This window comes from Sciurus carolinensis, chromosome 1 (genome assembly GCF_902686445.1).
Source record: "Sciurus carolinensis chromosome 1, mSciCar1.2, whole genome shotgun sequence".
Classification (NCBI taxonomy): domain Eukaryota; kingdom Metazoa; phylum Chordata; class Mammalia; order Rodentia; family Sciuridae; genus Sciurus; species Sciurus carolinensis.
Genome location: NC_062213.1, coordinates 121,292,333 through 121,307,003, shown reverse-complemented (window position 1 = coordinate 121,307,003; position 14,671 = coordinate 121,292,333).

Sequence of the window (14,671 nt, the reverse complement as noted above, 5' to 3'; positions counted from 1 at the left end):
TCAGAGTGCCCCAAAGGCCCATGTTTTTAAGGCTTGGTACCCAGGATAATGCTCTTGCGAGAGGGTGGAAACATTAGGAGGTGCAATTGAGTGGAAGGAAGTTAGTCATTGGGACATGCCCTAATGGGAATATTGGGAACCCCCACTCCCTTTCTTTCTCTGTTTCCCAACCACCATGATGTGAATAGGCCTCTTCTGTCACATTCTCCTATCATGATGTGTTATACTGCCACAGGTCCAAAGCAAAGAGGTCAAATGACCACGGACTGAAACCATGAACGAAAATAAGTATTTCCTCATAGTAAGTTTGTTTTCCTAAGGTATTTTGTCATAGCAGCAGAAATATGAATAATGCACTGAGCAACTACATTTTAAGTTTTCAAAATTTTAAATTTAAATAAGCTCATCTATAGAAGATACACAATACTACAATCTTAATTTAAATTCATTAGAAAAGAAGATAACTTAACATATTAAATTGCATTCTCTGATTATTAGCACCATCGGGCCTTTGACAGTTGAAAACCATGTTTATTATTCCTAAATTTGCATATATCCTTTGTCTATTCTTTTTAAATTTTATTATTTTTATCATTGTCATCATCATTATCATCATCATTTTGGTGCTGGGCATTGAACCCAGGGGTGCTTACCACTCATCTACATTCTAGCCCTTTTTAATTGTTTTAATTTTGAAATAGGGTCTCACTGTGTTGCTGAGGGCTTGCTAAATCTGAGGCTAGCCTTGAACTTGCAAACCTCTGCCTTAACCTCTCAAGTCGCTAAATTACAGGTATGTGCCACTACACTTGGCTATTCTTTTACTGCATGATTTTTTCAGCATTTATTGATTTGTTGGGACTATTGTGTCAAATCAATTTTGTCAGCACATAATTTGTTACAGACTTTATAGTATCTATCACCTTACAGAAATTTTAAGTCATTCTGGTTTTTGAATTTCATATCATTTTTCCTAGCCTCCCTCAACTTAAGATATTGTAAAAAATGTCTGCCTAATATGTTCTTTTAAAATATCTTCTAGTGTGTCTATGATATTTCCATTGAATACAATTCTGTTTTCTATCTGATGTATGCTTCTGTATTATTATTGGATCATTACATCAAAAATTCTATAATTGATAGAGATGACATTAATGGCAGATAAATCAATAATAAAAAGACAGATAATCTAGAAGAAAAAAAAGAAAAAGATTTCCATTGACACATCACAAAAGATAAAGTTCAGATGCCCAGTAAACAAATGGTGGGAATGAAAAATAGTTCAGCATTTTGGAAGACAGCTTGGTGGATTTTCCACAACACTAAGAATACTCTTACCATATGATATGGCAATTGCACTCAAATGAGCTGAAAACATGTCTACACAAAAACCTGCTCATGGATATTTATAGCATATTTGTCATTGCTAAAATTTGGAGACAATCAAAATCTCATAAAACTGGAAAAGGATAGATATTTGGATGGTATATTCAAACAGTAGACTGTTGATCAGTAATAAGAGAAATGAATTAGCAAGTCATAAAAGTCATGGAGGAACCATTAATGCATGCTGCCAAGTTAAAGAAACCAATCTGAAAAGTTATGTTCTTTATGAAACCAGTGACTAAGACTGGGAAAACAAAACTATAAAAACAGTAAAAAGGTCAGTGGTTGCCTGAGGTTTGAGATTGTGGAGGAAGGGATGAATAGATGAAACCCAAGAGTGAATTAAGGCACTAAAATCATTCAGTATGGTACTGCAGTAGTGGAATATGTTATTATACATTTGTCAAAACCTATAGAACTGCAGGACACACTGTAATGTAAACCATGGACTATAGTTGCTAAAATGTATCAATATTGTTTCAAAACTCATAAAATAAGTAAAAAGTTTCAAATATCAGTGTCATTTAATTATTAAGACCCATATTGTACTGTCTCTCCAACCAGAATGAATAATATGTTGTGAAAATAACTACCACAAACAAGTTATATTGATTCTAGGAATGAAATAATGTATAAATATTGAGGGACCTATCAATATGTTTCAAAAACAATAGATTAAAAATATATAAATTCCCATGAAGAATCTATAACAATTCTAATGTCTACTATGGCAGGTGTCTTTTTCTCCATTTATCATGCCTTCTAATACTGCATAGACTGAAAGATATGAGTGATGTTTTCTAACCTCTTCTGTAATAAAGTTTCCAGATCAGCACAGATTCTGCAAAGAGGTGAATCCAAGAGAGACAAACCTACATGTGCATATGGATGACGAGGGGAAGGAGTGGCATGGGAATCTGCATTCTTGTGAACACAGTGGGTGTCCTGATGGAGCTCTGGAGTCCGGTTCCTGGCAACAAGGAGTTAAGTGGCACAAGGCAGAGGCAGTGTCCACGGGAATACTTCTTTATTTTCTCATGGCTCCATTTTTTTTTTTTTTTTTTTTTTTTTTTTTTTTTTTTTTTAGCTGTTCAAGCATCAAAACGGGGGTCTCTGTCCTGCCTGAAAAATTTTATAAATTATCAGAGTATCTTGAATATATTCCTTATCGTTAGTGTAACTAGAGTGAATTCTACCTCTGCATACAAGACCTGACTGACCCCTATATTTGTGAATATTGAGTTAATAGACCTAAAACATAACATTACTATGTTAGCTTTGATAAAAATAAAATTCCTCGCAAGAACAACTTTTAGGAGGAAAAATTATTTTGGTTCACAGTTTCAGAGGTTCCGACCATCATGGGCTGGCTCCAAGGCAGAAATATTATGGTGGAAGTGTGTGATGGAGGAAAACTGCTCAGCACATGGCAGCTGGGAAGCAGAGAGAGGACGGGACCAGGACATATAGCCAAGGTCATGCCCCAGTGACCTACTCCTCCAGTCATGTCCCACCTGCTTACAGTTACCAACCAGGAGTCCATTCAAATTGGTAATTCATCAAATGGATCAATCCAGCTCTCATAATCAAACTGTTTCATCTCTGAGCATTGCTGCCTTTTCTAACACTGGAGTTCGTTAGGGAATATTTCTAGATCCACACTATAACAATTACCCTGACCATGGTCCATACTCGGTACATTTTTTCTATTATTATTATTACTGCTACACATACAAGAACTACTGCCAGATGTGAAAGAAGAAAGAATCCATTCATAATAGCAACAACAAGACAAATACTTAGAGAAAAGTATAAGAAAACCGTGCAAGCTCTATTGGAAGAATAATTAAAATGCTGTTATGCACAAAAACAGACTTGACTAGATTTTCTTACAAAGACTCAATATTATTAAATTCTCAGTACTACCTATAAGATCCATAAAATACCATAATTTCAATAGATATATCAACAGAATTTCTTCAATGTTTACAATAATACAAGCTGATTTTAAAAATTCAAATGGATAGGCAGAGTGGTTGCACATACCTGTAATCCCAGCGGTTCTTTATGCATCCAGTGACGTAACACTGGGAAAACAAAAACTCTAAAACAGTAAAAAGTTCAGTGGCAGCCTAGGAGGATCACAAGTTCAAAGCCAACCTCAGCAAAGTGAGGCACTGGGCAACTCAGTGAGACCCTGACCTCCAAATAAAATACAAAATAGGACTGGGGATGTGGCTCAGTGGTTCGAGTGCCCCTGAGTTCAATCTCTGGTATACAAAACAAATTCAAATTGATAGACAAAAGATTCTAAGGAAAAGGAAGTTACTTACTAATGAAAATATAAGGTAAAATCATATTAAAAAGATTTGAGAAACCAAAGTGAATGAGAATGACAACCAACATGATAAAATTACCTTTAATGGATTACCAATTTATAGGAGTACCACCTAAAATAAGGTTACTTCAAGGGACAATTCCTTTTAGTTGAGTCAAAAGAGAGTGATAGATACTCTTGATAGTAACTCTCAATTGGTTTATTTAGAATGCTATTTCTTAAAAATTTCCTAAGTAGATTATACTATTCTTTGCATAAATAGCAATCTCTGATATTATCAAGAGATTGAATAGAAGAGCAAAGGAAATTATCTTTAGAAGACAGTATTCAGTATAGAACCTCATGTTACTGATACATAGGGGTAGCTTATTTATTTTTATGTCCCTTAGATTTGATTTTACTTTGGCCTTGGACTGTCATTTTTGGTTTTCTTATCTTTACAGATTGAAGATATTTTCTTATCCTTACCCTGAAAAAATACAAGGATCAAAGACAACAGCAAGAGAAAGAAACCAGTAAAAGAAGGGAGGGCACATGCTTTCTTGGACAGGTCCTCTGTTGTCTCCTGCAGGTCCACTGTGGTTACTTCCTCAAAATGCCTGCTCCCCACAGAAAGGAGGACACAGTTACTGAAACAGTGGCAATTTTTTCTATTATTGCAAATGCCTTGGCAGTTACCCTCCTCAGGTCAACTGTTCATTTAGAGCTCTGACTTTAACTCATACTAACACATATCAAGTCTTTAGAACAAGAAGCACCCTGCCTCACATGACCATATCTGGTGATCCACAGGCTGTCAAAGACTCGTGATACTCTGCCCCAGCACAGAACATTTTTCTTCTTTAGAAATTAGAGCAGTATGACCACCATTTAAGGGATGACCTGGACATTGATACACTACATCCTTCCATCTAAAGTATTTCCAGTTTTACACATAAGGACCCAAAAGGCATGTTTGAATGAACTTCTAGTAGCTGAGCATGAGGAGACTCCTGAGGTGGCATTCCTGGAGAGGGCACGGAAGCTCTGCAACTTCCCTTACCTGTGCTCTCTTTCATCTGCCTTCTCATCAATTTCCTCTGTAATAATCTTTATTAATAACCATAAATTTATATACACAAGTGTTTCCCTGAGTTCTGTGAGCTGCTCAACAAATCAAACCTAAGGAGGGGATTAGGAACCCCAATTTATAAACTACCAACTATATGATATATAAATACACACACACACACACACACACACACACACACACACACTCACACACACACATACACACACACATGCAGAAGCACAGCTCACAGCCTGTGCTGCAGTTGACATCCAAAGTGGGGAGCAGCCTCATAGGAGTGCATACTCAAAACTGTGGAATCTAACCCTATTCTCTAGGAGTGTCAGGATAGAAGTGAATTACAGGACACCCAGAGTGTATCTACCACAGAACTGATTCACTATTAGTGGAACAAATCTCCACACTCAATTTTGTGATGGAAGGTGATTCTTCATTGACTGAGAAAAGAGAAATAATATTTTGGTTTTTTTGTCTATATTTTAGATATACATATGTTGGTCTGTATACATAAAGCCTTGCCAACTCAGATCTTAGAGACCAGCCATGAAAAATAGTAACATACATAAACAGCAACAATGAAGTGTGCCAGTTGGTGATTTTTCAAATATCGACACATGCTGAAAAGAAGAGTTAGAGCCTTGAAACTCTCAGTTTGCTTCGTCAATATTTCCCTTTCACATGCTGTTGAATTGCTTTTGGGATAGTGAAAATTGCCTTGGGTAACACAGCTTTCCTACAGGGTAATTTCTTTAATAGCATTTCCTCAACATCTTGCAATTTTTGTTGGCATCAACTGAAACTTTTGTAAGACAATAGTATAACATACTTCACTTCATGCTTCTACTTTATGAATCTCTTAATTTAAAAAAAATTGCAATCAAAACCACAGTTATATTATTTGTAATCAATTTTACAACGTAATACTCTCTTACCTTTTGCTTTTTATTATTCATTATGTACTACTGCTATGAAATCCTGTTATTTAGACGAAGACTTCAGGCTTGATCTCTTAGTGTGATAATTCATCATTTGGTCATGTCCATCTTGCCACTCAGTTCTTACTACTGCTGGTTGAAGGACCCAGTGAAGTTACTTAGCATTTCCATGCTTCAGTTTTGTCAGCTGTGAAATGCAGATTATAAGACCTTTCTAAAATGATTACTCTGAAACAAAAAATAAATTAACATTTTCAAGCAGTAAGAACAGAACATAGTAAGTATTCAATAGATATTTCTGTTCTTAGTATTATGACTATGCTGTACTTCTGTTGAACTTTTTATTGTTTGTTTAGATACTACTGTGGATCAAACCCAGGGCCTTGAGCATTCTAGGCAGGTAATTTACCACTGAGCTACATTCCTAGTCCTGAATTTTTTGTTTGAAGACCATATTTGACATCTGATTCCTTCTTTTTCTTAGGAGCCTGTTCTGATTGGATTAGTGGAATTACTTTTCAAATCTCTATGAGAATCTTAATTATACCAATTTTTAAGTGACCTATTTTCTGCATTAAACATAGTTACTCTAACCTTGGAGAAGAAAACTGAAGAAAAAATTTTGGCCTTGAAATTTGTATTGCCAATGATTTCTTATATTTGACACCAAAAGGACAAACTATTAAGGTAAAAAAATGATAAATTAAATATCATGAGAATCCAACTTTTGCTACTTGAAATATTCCATCAATAAAATGGAAAACACAAGTCATATAATATTTACAATATTAATAATAATATTGTGTTTTATAGATTAATAGTATTCAGATATCTGACAAGACTCATGACCATATAAGATTTTCTAATTTGACAATAGTAAGACAAGCAACTTAAAGAGGGATCAAATATTTCAACAGATACTATTGAAAGAAGAGACCTAAACATCAATGAGCACCTCAAAGATGCTCAAAAGCATGAGTCATCAGGGAAAATGAAAATGAAGACTAACTCACGTCCATTACAATGTCTAAAATTCAAATGACAATGCCAAGTTTTGGCAAGGAGTTAGGACAACTGCAGCCCCATCCACTGTTGGTGACAGGATACATGTTACAATCACTTTGAAAACAAGTTTGATAGCTGCTTATAAAGGTGAACACACACTTATCAGGTGACCCCTAAATGTTATCACCAGAAAGAAAGGCACAAAGTTACAAAAGGACATGTTACATGAGCTTCAGAAATGCTGTACTCAAAGCAGTTCCCAAATTGAGGCAATCAAAAACGTCCTTTAACAAGTGCATGCATAAAAAGGAGTATCATAATCCATTCCATGGAATACTCAACAATAAAAAAATAAACTACTGCTACTAGTAATAACATGAAAGAATCTCAGAAATGTTATGGTGAGTAAAAGGAGTCAGATAGCAAAGAATGTGTGACAAATTATTCCATTTATATCTAGCTGCAGATGTACTTTCCTTCCTCTAAGTTGTTCTTGTCAGGTACTTTGGTCACCATGACAAAAGTTGAATAAAACAATTCTACTTCATGAACTTCAAAAATATGATGATATTGGCATATAAACAAATATGCTAATGGTATATCAAATCAGTGGAGGAAATAATAACTTTTAACAAATAATCTATTCTGGCACAATTAGATGTCCATCTGGAAGGAAATAATGCTGGAGGACTGACTCATCAGACTCAAAAAAGAATTTCTAAATGGATGTGAGCTTAAAATGTAAAACAAAAAAACAAACAAAAAAACACCACAAATATTAATTTCAAGATAATTTAAGAAAGTATTTGAATAAGATTGGCATTGGGAAGTTTTTCAACTAACACTGGAAACTCAGCAGATGTAAAGAAAAAATAACATATTTGATAAGTCGTCCAATTCTCTTCCATGCTTTATCTCTTCCTTTGTCAAAACTTTTGGTTTTGTTCATTAACTTTTAATCCCATGACCCTGTAAAAATCCCAAATTAATACCAACACTTTTGAGAAGATTTCTTAGGATTTTCTACATACATAGTTTTATTTTATTTTAATTTTTGATAAATAAAAGTGGTTTAATATCTTCATTTTCACACTTTATTCCTCTTGGTTGTCTTTATTTTTCCTTATTTTGTGGACTAAGCTATCCAGCATGTTTGTAAGTCAGCATGTTGAGAGAAGATATTCTCACCTTGTTCCAGAGGTTAGATGAGAAACATTCAGTATTTCACTACTAACCATATTAGTTGTTTGTTCTTCTTAGATGCATTTTGTCAGGTGTGAAAAATTTCCTTGTATTCATAGTTTGCAAAAAAACAAAAAAAGAAAGAAAGAAAAGAAAAGAAAAAGAAATCAGGAATGAGTTTCAATTTTGTCAAACACTTTTTTAAAAAAATTGATCTTGTATATTCTCCTTGTTCTGTTATGGAAGTTTATTACATTCATTAATTTTCAAATGTTGAACAAACAACACTTGGTTGGGATAAATTATTTTCATGTGACATATGTCTGGATTTGACTTGCTCATATTTGACTTGGTATTGTCGAAGACTGTTTTTTTTTTTTTTTTTTTTTTTTTTTTTCCCGGTGCTGGGGATCGAACCCAGGGCCTTGTGCATGTGAAGCAAGCACTCTACTGACTGAGCTATCTCCCCATCCCCTGTCGAGGATTTTTTGAACATATGTTTATGAGAAATAATTGTGCACTTTTTTTGCTGTTATCAGATCTTTTGGTATTGGGCATGTTCCATTTGGTTTTGGTATCAGGGTTATACCTAACTAAAAAATAAGTTGGGAATTTTTTTCTCCTTTTATTTTCTGAAATAATTCTTGAATGCTTATATCATTTTTTCCTCAAATAAATATAATGATTCAATCTGGAATCATTGAGATTTAGAATTTTCTTTGTGCCAAATTTTCAAATTATGAATGTAACTTTTTTCATAGAGGGATAGTCTTGCTATCTGTTTCTTCTTGTGAGTTTTGGAAAATTATATTTTTCAAGAGATTTATCAACTTCACCTAAGTTGTATTTCTGGACATAATGTTGTTCATTATAGTCTTCTATTATCTTACTTTTAATGTCTGTAGAATTTATGGATATCGTCAAAAGATGATTTGTATTTTCTGTCATTTTCTCAATTAGTCTTGCTTGGTATTTATCAGTTTTATTAATCTTTTCCAAAAATTGACTTTTTTGTAGTTTATCTGTTCTCTATTTCATTGATTCCTGTTCTTTATGATTTCTTAGCCCTATTTACTTTGGATTTAATTTTCTTGAATTTTTCTAGATTCTTCAGATAGAAATTAAGATCATTGGTTTTAAACTGTCTTCTCTGATACAGACATGAAGTTATAATATTTTCCTCTAAGTACTACTTTAGCTGCAAATTTTAGTATTTATTCCTTTCATTGTCATTAAATTTGAAGTATTTTTCAATTTCTTTTCTAATTTTTTTTCTTTGATTTGTATTATTTAAGAGGATATTATTTGACTTTCTAATATATGGGGATTTCATAGATATCTGTTATTAATTATATCACAATCTTGTTGTCAAGAGACATAATTAGTATTTTGAAAAGTTGAATTTATTAGGGGATGGAAATGGTAATAGCCCTGATTTTGATCATTGCATGTGTATAGATGTACTAAATTATTGTTACATGTCCTATGAATAAGTATAAAATATTATCTGATGACTTAAAAAAGCAAAGATGAAGAATCTTTCCTGCATGTTTGGTTAGATTCTTAACCTTTCTCCCTGATTATACACCAAGGAGAGAAAATCTAGGTTCAAGCATTCTAACAATCTGAAACTTTCAAAGACAAAGGTTATAGAACAGTGCATGCCAGTTCTACCATATGCATGTGTCTATGCAAATTCAGGGCTATTTCTCACAGCACCAGATGGTGGGCTTTCTGGCATATCCTTCCTTGTCCATTCTGGTAGTATTTCATGGTCATTTGTTTTTTTTCCTTACTGCACAGAATGTATGAAATGAAGATTGAGGAAATGAAGATGCTGGCTAACATAAGGAATAGGAAGATGAGGTTTTTGCTGTTTGAATCAAGGATAAAGTTGGTGATATTAAAATTTTAAATATTTATTTGCAGAAGCATTGATTCATCAGTTAATAGCCCAGTTGGCAAGAGATTCAGGACTCCACTGAATGGGCACCAGGGAAATAGCTTTTAAGGCGTTAATGAAAGACAAGAAAATATTGGGTTAAAGTGGAAAGTTCCTAGTTGCTAGGTAATTGTTGGTGTCTAATAAATAATCTTCTTTCTTTTTCTGTTTTCACAGAGTTGTGATTTGTTTTGCTTCCATAGGAACTCATGGTACTGGAGCTGTCTCAACCTAATAACCTCCAAATTAATTTTTTAAAACAGTATGAAGAGTGGGTTTTTTCTTTTTAAGTTCAGAACTAGGTTAGAAGACTTGCTCATGAAGGAGGCAGGGAGTGAGAAAAATGCAGAATTGTAACTTCAGGCAGACAGCATGGGTAGTTGAACTTCATTCTGGAAGGGCTGCCATTGTATTGAATGGGGACATGACTATATTAATTAGAATCATGGAGGAGTCTGGAAGGGAATGGAGCACCTGGCAGGTTTCCAAGGGCAAGGTGCTATCTTCCTTCCTTTATTCCTTGTCTTTTTTGTCTCCTCCTTCTGTCTTCTTCTCCCTCCTCCTTCTTTCTTCTTCTCCCTCCTTCTCTTTTTCCTCTTTCTCCTTCTTTTCCACCTTCTCCTTCTTTTCTCTCACCATTAGAAATGGAGTATTATCTCATAAGGGTATAAAATTATTATTTGTTAGTTTGAAAGAAGGAAGAAGATAAAGGTTCAATATTAAAAGAATAGAAATGGAGTCTGCAGATATAGTCTGAAATAGACTGTTTTAAGGGAATTTTGATAGGTGAAAGCATCATCAGGGTAAAAGAGAAAAAGGCAGTGAAAACAAAGAGGAGTGACAAAAATGTACAAACTGAGGTACAATGGAATTTTAAACATTTATCAGAGGAAATGGTGACTCATGAAGTAGGCAGCTCCAAACTGGAGCTGGTTCAGGGTATGTGTCTAGGGGATGCAAGAAGGGAGCTTTCACAGGGGAACATGGAAGCAAAGACTGAGGTGGTTTTGAATTCTTTCACTTACTCATTTGTCTTATTTGTTCTATCCTGTTCAGCAGTCCCTAGTTATATGTTCATTCTGGTGGGTCAGAATGAAGTTTCAATTTTACTTCAATATAGTCATTTAAAGAAATCAAGGTAAGATTAAGGTAATTTCTGAGGCCCAGTGTCTTCATTCATTCAAATATTTTTCAGGCCTTTCTGCATTTTAATTTATATTGACAAAGTTCAATCAAATAGAGACACAAACAATCCAATATCCTCTGGAAAGGACACAAATGATTTATTAAAGTGAAAGACCATATGGCTTGAACAGGTGACACAAATGGCCCAGGACACTAGACACCACCAATCCCAGCATGACATCTGCTGCCCCTTGACATAATTAAATTGAGGGCCATGAGACTGGGACCTAACCTGAAGGGTCCAGGTTGCATTTCCCTGGTATCTGTCCCTGAATCTCCCAACTCACATCAAAAGCTGTAAGAGATGTTTATGATAAATTGGGTATATTTCCAAAGTCCCAGATATGTGAAGGAAGCAAGCATTTGATTCTTAAAGTTTCAGAAAGTGACAAATTCCTCTTACATGGCAGAGAGTTCAGATGCTGGGTGACATGGATGTGATAAAGGACCCTTCATTTTCCCAACACTCTGCAACCAGCCTTGTAGAGAACATTTTGAATACAGTGTGTAAGCTTCCCTAAGCACATCACACACACACAACTGTGCACAACCTGTTGGCTGGTACCAGACATTTGTAAAGGATGGGGAAATAGGGAGAAGACTTAGATTTACTGTGTGACAATGGTTGTTACAATATCCAGTATCATTTCAACAATCTCCAACAAGAACTGGAAAAAAAAAATTATCTTCCAGGAAAACCGATTATTCTGAATTTGAGGAAAAACATAGCCACTAGAAATAGTTTTAAAATATCTTATTGTTTCCTGTTGCTGCTGTAACAAGTCACCAAAACATCAATGTCAAATAAATTATTATCTTATATTTGTGAAGATCAGAAGTCTAAAATTAATTTCACTGCACTGTATTAATGTTCTGTGGGCAAGTTTGCATTTCTTTCTAGAGTCCATGAGGGCCACTGTATCCTTGCCAACTTCTAAAGTCTACCCCATGTTCCTTGCCTTGTAGTCCCCATCACCTTTCAAAGCCAGTCATGGGTGATCAGGTAATTCCCAAGTCACATCATTCTGACACATTCATTCAACCCTTGGTGGAGCTGAAGTTCTCTGAAGAAGTTCACTCTATACTAAAGATGGTGCACACTGTTTGGACTTGGCTGAGTAGAACATCATGATTGTCGAGAGATGGAATATTGTAAGTTGGGTCAACATTATCTTGGGTTATCTCACTTCCTTTAATAACCATTTACTTTCAACCACTGTATGTGGCCTAACATCCTTATGACTCTTACATAAAATTCTCAGAATATATCATTAATCTTAGCAGACCTCTAGCTTCCACCAACACTAAAACTAATAATGCCATTAGAAGAGATGTTTGTGTTCTGATGTAGTCTATCTATCTAATGTCAAAATCAATATGTTTGGCTAATGTATTGATTTCTGACCTTCTTGGTCCTCTGACTACAAAAGTTCATTTATCCTTTTCTGAGGTGGTAGACCACATTCAGGGTAATGTGAATCCAGGGTCAGAATATATGGCTCAGAATCAACTATATTCTTATTTCGTTTACAGCAGAATTGTTATTTTACATTGATGACTTTTTCACTTACATAGACAATTGTGAATGAACTGGGTTCTCCAGGATAATCTCCCCATCCAAACATCCTTAACTGGATCACAAATATTCTCTTTTGCTATGGAAAGTAACATATTCACAGGTTCCAGGTACTGGGATATGGATATGTTAGGTTATCTTGTCTATTATGATTGCTTGACACAGTTAATACACCTCTCCATGCTTGTCATCACTACTTGCCCCTCACTTCTGAAAGTCAACTGAAACAACATGGCCAAAGAATACCTGTTGACAGCCAATCATTCAACAGCTAAGTACAAGAGATACTGGGTGGTACACTTCTGGAACTGAAAACAGAACACTGAGACTTCAAACTCCTTCACAGTGTCCCCATTCCTCTCCTCCTCCCAGCCCTCATTGCCAGCCTTGTTGTTCCCACTCCCCATTCCTATTCTTGCCACTCCTGACCCCATAGCTTTATGTGGGCTTTCCCATGTGGACCAACACAGGAAGAGGTTGTCCACATACCAGAAGAAGATGAAGGAATATTTTGCTCCTGACACACAAATACATTTCTCTCTGGTCAACAGCTGCCTTTGAGGAGACCATGGAAGAAGACTGCACCTGAGAGCTAAGCTTCCACAGCAGCCCCAAGGACTGGGAAGTGCTCTGAGGATTCAGTGACCAGCAGTCAGGAATTTCCTGTTCCTTCTTGCTAGAATCCTGCCCTCTCCCCGAGGAATGTAAATCCACAAACCATTCCCTAGGAGACATTCTTGGTACCCAGGGGGCATAACAGGATGTAAATGGTTACAGGAATTGCAAACAGCAGGGAAGACAACCAAAGGGCAGACCCAAAGAAAACTGTATAACTGCCCAATTTAGACCTCCTCAAGTATACAGAGCCAAAGTCAACAGGCTTCCCGGGACACCAAACCTGCCTCTACTGCCCCTCTTCACTGCGTGCTTCTAGTCTCAGATGAGATTTCTGCATCCAAAGTCAGCCTTTGAAGAAATAAGGGCCACATCTAAAATAAATCTAATACTTGGGAAATCATGAAGTCATAGTGGAGAATTTCTAGGGCTTAAATTTGAACTTAATATGAGTTAACTTTTGAAGACTATGCTTTGAGGTATTGTCTTAATTTTACTAATGTGGCTTAAGTTAGAGAAGATTTTTTTTTCATTTTTACTTCCAATATAACTTTGCACATGAATTAAGAGTGTGTAGCAGGCAGAATAATGGCTTCCCCAAGAGATTCTCTTCCCAATCCTTTGAACCTGTGAACATGCTTCATTGTCTAGCAAGGGGTTTCGCAGCTGGTATTATGTTAAAGACTCTGAGATGGGGGGACCATCCTGGATGGCACAGGGTAATCCACAAAATTAAGGTAATCCCGTGGGTCTTTAAAATGGAAGAGGAGGCAGAGAAAGAACTCATGGTGATTAACCAGGAACTGTAGCAGCTGTTGCCAGTTTTGAAAAAGGAGGAAGCAGTCACCAGCCAAGAGTGGGTGGCTTCTAGAGTCAGAAAAGGCAGGAAAGCAGAATATGCCCGAGATCCTCCACTGGGTGAGGCAACCCTGATCCCCAGTTATTTTAGACCAGTGGGACCCTCTGTGGACTCCAAACCTACAACTCTGACATAACTGGGTTTGTGTTCTTCACAGCCATGGGGTTTGTGGAAATCTGTTACTGCAGCAATGGAGTATCATCACTAGTGCCTCTCTCACTCACCTCAGCAGTAAGGAGATCTGAGGAACGTGAATTCTCTGTAAATTCCGAAGGTCTTAGGTCAGCAGGTCAGGAGATACTAATATGTATTTTAAGTGATAGAGCAGGTCCAAGTCCTGTTGTCTTTTCTGTCCCATATTATGGGACTTTCATTTCTATTTCCTCACAGAATTCTCCATGCATTTTATTTGAATTAGAGAAAATTAGAAGACAATGGTAGTCATATAGACTGTGGGTTTTCCCCTTTTCTTTCTTACAGAATGAGTTCTGTTTCTACCACACATAAGGAAAGAATACAGTTTTTTAAAAAAATTTGATACTGGAGAATCTGCCTAAGAATATTTTGCCATCACCTTTT